The sequence below is a fragment of the Magallana gigas genome, chromosome 10, assembly GCF_963853765.1.
Source record: "Magallana gigas chromosome 10, xbMagGiga1.1, whole genome shotgun sequence".
NCBI classification, from domain to species: Eukaryota; Metazoa; Mollusca; class Bivalvia; order Ostreida; family Ostreidae; genus Magallana; species Magallana gigas.
The window spans coordinates 32,534,473-32,541,414 of NC_088862.1; the positions used below are offsets into that span (position 1 = coordinate 32,534,473).

General features: G+C 29.8%; 1 long non-coding RNA gene across 1 annotated transcript; it reads right to left on the reverse strand.

Annotated features, from left to right (window-relative positions):
- Positions 1 to 1,625: 1,625 nt before the first annotated feature.
- Positions 1,626 to 4,718, reverse strand: LOC136272328 (uncharacterized). The gene is made up of 3 exons (XR_010710307.1): positions 2,139 to 4,718; positions 1,892 to 2,032; positions 1,626 to 1,685 (listed from the first exon to the last, which is right to left on the reverse strand). It is a non-coding gene; the product is annotated as an uncharacterized lncRNA (long non-coding RNA).
- Positions 4,719 to 6,942: the final 2,224 nt, after the last annotated feature.

The window sequence follows — 6,942 nt, forward strand, 5'->3', positions numbered from 1 at the left end:
TCCTCTATTACAAATTCTTCCTCTTCTTCAATACTCTTATTAATTTGAGATAAGAAGAAACGTTTAATGTTTCTAGCCATACAAAGTAACTTATTTGATAATGTGCAAAACATTATTCAATCTTTATGGATTGTTCATTTATGGATTTTATTAAGGTGATCAATAATGTTTTCAAGTTATTTGTTTCTAATTTGGTAACATATGGAAATTCGTATGTGCATGTTACAAATTAATGTGTGATTTATTGACTGATAATAAGAAAAATATAGTTTTAAAAAAATCTACGACATTTTCAAAACATAAAGTTGAACGCTCTGAATTAAAATCAAAGCACATAATCACAGTTTAAAATTGAAGTTATGCTTTTTTTAAACACTTGTTGTGGACTCCTTGTGACTTATTGACACACGTTGCTGTTTCTCCAACAAATACGTACACAAAATCAGTACCATTAGGATCACGGATACCATTACCAATACGATTATACCAATCATAGCCGGTTCTATAGGTAATTCTAAAAATAGATTTGATAAGATATCAATTGTGCAGATTTTTAATAAAAACACTTCCTTGCTTTGAAGACACACGATATTATTTTCAAGCAACAGTAAAAGTACATTCTTAAGAATGTTCATGATATAACTTAGAGGTGGCTGCCTTGAGTTCCCATTATGCCTTTTTCACATATTGTTTTTATATACCGTGTATTTACACATTTTTAAAAATGCTCTGCAATTTTTCATGAAAATGAACAGAAAAGACAACGAAAAAAGAAATCAACAGGAATTTTTTTATAAACTATTTTACCGGTTATTTTTTGGTAGGCATACGTTGCAAAGTGTATTTATGGCGTTATAATAAATTAAAGCGTAATAAAGTACCAGATCAGAATTTACATAAAAAATGGTATTTGTACGCAATTAGAATTTTACCTATAAAATCAGTTTTACGCAAAATCTCAAATCGGCCTCCTTAATATAAATACTCATTTTCAACACCAAAAGAACATTGTCTAACATCCAAACGTCTCTTTAAAGTAGGATTTGTTTTAGCCTCTGATCAAAATTTGCGACACGTTTGCTGGAAGTTCGCTTAAAAACCAAAGCCTCAATTTTCAAAGTTCGACTTCTTTTGAGCATTTGTAGACTTGTAAGAAAATACTTTAAACTGATATAAGAGCTAGCTAACTAATCCTTCAAATCTTCTAAAAACAAAAGGGGTGGTACTGTTTTTAGATAATTGAAATTTATGTTCTAAAGCAAATAAAGCTTGCTAGATATTATTTTAATTACCTTTTGGCTGAATGTCTTCTTCTGTTATTGAAGCAGTGGACAAATCTTTTTCATAAAAGCTAGTAGTTGAATCATGGGAAAATTCTGTGGTACAAGATAACGTTTTTTTTCAATGAAAACAATGCCGTTCTTTTTATCAAGGTAAGGCGTTTTATAAGTTATATTTAACACGAATTTTATTTATTATTCATCAAATTTATTCACTGTTAAAAAATCATGGTTTAAATATGAAAAATGACAGTAACTGTCAACCGTCTTAGAAATCCATAAAGCGAATTACAGATCGCTGTCTAAAAGATACCATAACTGAAGAAATAAGTAAATGTTATTTACGATTGGTTGTGCTGGCCACACCAGTTAAACATTCCGTTGTAACAGCTTTGTGGATAATTTCTTGTAAAAATATTAATTCTAAAGATAATGACATGTCTAACGTATTACAAATTGTATATAAATTTTCATTTATCGTTTTTTCAGTTATAGATATATTATCTTGCATAGATTTTAGAGGGCATAAACATGTCATGTGGGCTTTCTTCTAGAAAATATAAATGAATATACAAAATATACAAAATTAGGTAATGAATTAAATGAAATACCTTCTGTGGATGATGTGCAGCCGAAAACATGGTGACATTTCTTGTTGCCTGTACAGTTACATTCTGACAGGCATTTTTTACCGTAACGATTTGAGGGACACTTCGTATTACAATCCTTTCCATAAAATCCGTTTTCACATGCTTATTAAAATGAAAAAGTAAGAAAAAATTGTATAGTAAAATTTAACTTATGAATCTGTATGAGATGCTGTCAACTTAATTTACAAACAAAAGAAAATAAACCTACGTTTACAGTCTCTCAGTTTTTCATTCCACTTGTAATCCGGACAACAGTAGGTAGTTCCATTAGAGCTACAAAAGGTCAAACTATACTAACGTAAAAAAGCAAAGAATTAGCTTCTACAATTTAGCCATTTAAATGCTGACTGAAAAGTCTTCAAAGTTGACTGAATGACAAAGTTATACCTTTCAAATGACTAGATAATCCTTAGCATCGTTTTGTTTTTTAATGTTATGCAAACAACAGATGATATATTCTTTTGGGCTAAATAGATCAAAGTATTATTCGATTAAAAACAGTCTTATATTGCTAATTGAGGAAAACTTTACTTACTAGTTACATATTTTTGTCGACATGTACTGACATATTTGAGTCAGATATATGCAGGCAACACACAGCTTCATTTTTTTGTTTAGTTTATTTCCAGAGCCTTGGCAAAGACTTGTCAGGAAGGTTGAGACGCATAATTTATATCATTTGATGGGTTTATTTCCTTGTATCCTATGAGTGATGCAGTAAAGTAAAAATATGGTAACAACTTTGACCCAACAATCAAATCTAAATTTTGATAGATTTAACCAAAAAAAAATGTGAATGCAAAAAGCCACCGGATACCTGTTTTTCTTCGATGTCACACAATCGAAATTGGAGAAAATCTGTAACAGTTTTAATTTTTCGATTTAAAATGTTTCTTATAGAAACTGATACAGGATATAATTTCTGCAAGTTCAATTTCAAAAGAGATCGCGAAAAAAGCGAAAATAAGTTTATCGCGAAAATTATCTGATATAATATATAAAGCTATGTAATGCGTAATTATACTACAAACTATACCTGTACTCGACAATAGTGTTCAGTAAAAGCATACTAAAAATAAAATATAATAGCAATCACGTAATGAGATGTAAAAGAAAAAACCATTATATGTTTCATTACCCTTTAAAAGCCTCAGTTAACATACAAGGTGCCAATTAGTAGGTAAAATGTTGCCTTATACATGTAGCAACATTACATTTATTGATTAACAAATTTGCTGTTTAAAGGCAAAATAAATCTTATTCTATTAAAAATGTTTTAAAAAGTTCTTAGATTAAATAAAAGAAATTTTAGCTGTTAAATTTTAAAAAGAATTCTGAGCAGCTACACACTGACAGAAATTACCTTCCGGGCAAAAAATGGACAGAAAAATGTTGTTTTTTTTTTAAAATATTTTCGAACATAGGATTGACTCTATGATGTTTTTGTTAATTGCGAAATGAATCCAAATACTGCATGATAAACTTTCTGAAAGCCGAAGACTTTCTTAAAAACGTTTGCGATGCGGTTTTTAAATTCATTTTTCGATGAGCAAAAAAAATATACTGTTAATGCTTATAATTTAATTTTAATACAAAAATAAAAATGATTTGGATGATACTTTTGTGTATTTTGTTTTTAAACATTGATTGATAAAGCAGGTATGTGCTCTGGTCGTCCGAAACACTGCTGATTCCTGCACCGCCATTGCTCACTGATGGCAAGTTGATAAATGTTTTAATGATTGCGATTGTTTGTTACATGTGCATTTTCTGGTAAAAATCCTGATAGATCCTTCTTTTCTATGCCCGCTCATGAACATGGTATGACGGAGTTCTACCCTGCCCCGAAAAATGCGTCTGATGCAATATGCTGTGTAGCTTTGTCTACATTTTGCAATCCTAAATATGTTGCACATAAATTTTAAAAACTGGTATTTTTTCTTTTTTTCTGAATAGCAAATATCCTCGTTTATATAGTTAATCGCTTGTTTTGTGCAGTGATTGAACAAAGCATTTTTAGCAAACGTCTATGTATATTTTATTTATTGTGCATTTGCCGAAAAAGAATAGAGTAATCCTTTGTTTGTGGAGTTATCGGTCTTGACATTATGTAGATTTTTTTTTACGTTTAATTAGAAGATTTCAGATAATAAATTAAGCAAAGCTAACTCATTTAATAATTTAAAATTATAAAATAATCATTTTAAATACATGTAATTTGCTAAAATGTCATTTTTTTCCAGTTTTTGACAAAGATTAAGAACTACTAAGGCTATGCAAATATTATACACTACTCATTCATCTGTTTTGTTTTTGTACGGTATACATTTTTTCAATAAATGATAATATGTGATGCGAGGCATTTCGGTTAGCGGTGCTCGTGTGTGGAAAAGACTTTGATAGGCTTACATTCATCGGAAAATGAATGAAGATCTTGTCAAAAGTGAGAGATGGGAGGGGAAAGCGATAAAAGGAAGGGAAATTGAATTATTTATCTATGTTTAGAACATTTTTTTTTTCAAAATAGGTTTGAAACTGGATGCCTCCAATACCGCCACAAAATTTGAAAAAGACATCAAAGGCATTCTTGCAACATCCACAACCAAAGTACTGTTGTTGTGTTTTTAAATATTATACTCATATACCCACAACCACTTAGTTTTCAACGAGTAACCATTGCTAACAACTTTATAATGAATTAAAATTATGCACTGACATTACAACTTTGTAATATTAGAAACATAAATTCCTAAAACAATACTATGTGTAGTAACTTTTGGATTTTGTACCACCATTCATCTATCCGATCTTCTGTTGATAAAAAATAAAATGTATGTTAGAATGTTATAATTAAACAAGCTGTCAATTACATATGATTTAAAGTTTGTTTTTTTCAAAGTACCTTTTGACATAATTTGTTTTTGTAAGAACATACATGTATCTAACACCACCAATTAATCGCGATAGCAATATCTAGCAATGTATAAGTGTTATTCTAGCTCGCGATGTGCACATAATGCGCTGCAATCATTTACAAGGCTCATTGGAATGACTTTCTAACCATATCAATGGTGCATGTGGTACAAAAAAAACCCAAAATTATTTACAAATGAACATATGCAAGGTCAAGTGAAGAAGGGTAATCTGAATAAATCGTGCTAATATACTTATAATGAATATAACAACTTTTTTTTGTTAATAAATCAGAATCTATGGCATTTATAGGACTCCCAAATTTATGTGGTAATATTTTTGAGCAGTTTTTATCATTGACCTCTTGTGAAAATACCCGAAACTTCATAAGATTGTGGTATTCGTCACCTAATGTGTTTTTATTACATAATGAACAAAATGCTAAGACATCTTTTTCTCTTACTTTATCTTTAACCTTAAATTGATATTTTATGACTAGAGATTCTAAATGTCGAAATATGACTCTAAAACGGAGTGGAAGTGTCTAGAAATAAATTTCTTATCAAAAGCTTTCCTTGATATTCTGTGATTTTAACATTTGGGTAAAGTTTCTTTATTTTAGAACCAATCTTGTAAAAACTCATTTATCAGGGTTTCTTTCATTCAGATTTTAGCCAGTTAACGTTGATACAAGTAAAAAAAAAACTTTGATTTATCAAGACAAAAGAAAGACTCCATGAGTAAAGTATATCTTTCACATAATTCAAACATTGCTGCATAAACAAACCCTCAGGAAAGCATTTATAAAAATAGCTATACATTACATAAGTAAGTTTACAATCAAATGCCACTAAAGGTTTTGCCCAATGATTAATCATTCGTACTCTGATAAAGATTACGATTACCAATAAATATCACACAATTACCCCACGCCCCGTACTCCCACACTTCTTAGCAGTACAATCAGAACTCATGAACTACAATGCAAAAAATTGTGATATTACTATGGAAACATCGTAAGAAAAATAAGATACTAAATTATTAAACCCGTGACTCCCGAAACAAAACAGGCATCACCGTTAGACATAGAAATACATAGAGAAAAAGTTTCAGTGAAATAACTATACCCGGATCCTAAGATAGTGTAGATTTTAAATTGTCAAAACCGTAAATCCCTGACAAATACTGTGACCATTAAAAGGATTCAAAGTTTAACATACAAAGAACAAGGGAAAAAAAATGCTTAATAATCTTCTGCTCAAGAACTACAATGATTAAATTTGTGAGATTACTTTGCAATCACCATCAAATAGTGTAGATTCTAAATTGCTCTGCGCACCAGATCAGTTAATACTGATAAACCAATAGGTGCTCAGGAGCGATATATTTTCTATCATTATTTTCATTTTTTTTTCTGTCTCCGTAATGTGATTTCTACTACGTAATTCCATTACTTTATTCTATGAAATACGTTTCTATGTTGATATATAATTTCGGTGGAAAATATACGCTATGACTTTATTTATTAGCATTCTATTCTACTTCGACTTTATGACCATTCAATTCAATTTATCATGCCATTATACGGATAATTCAAATATGTACGCTGATTTTTTTTTTAGCAAAAGCAGTTTAAGATGCCAATAAATAAGGAAAATTATTTTTTTATAAAAATTATAACAAAAATTTAGTAACATGTGATGTGTCAATTAAGGAGGCATTAGCATTTTTGAAATATATAAATCGAACAAGAAAGCAAAAGATAATATTTACAATTTTCAAAACTAATGTCAATAGGATCTAAAATGCATTTTGAAATTGTAAAATCAGAAAAATACAGCTAATTTGTCACAGCTTATAAACACCTGTCATTCTAAGAATTTGTAGCACATTGAGAAGGAAGCGTTTTGAAAATTATCATTTAACGAACATGAATATAGTGTTTTATAATTATCCTCTGATAAAACATCCAGGAACGAAATAAACATGTACGCGTCTAAAGTGCATACCGTTATTTCGATGTTAACAAGAGGCCCATGGCCCTTATCGGTCACCTGAGTAACTGCAGAGTAGCTTTTGCAATGTATATCCATGTGCAT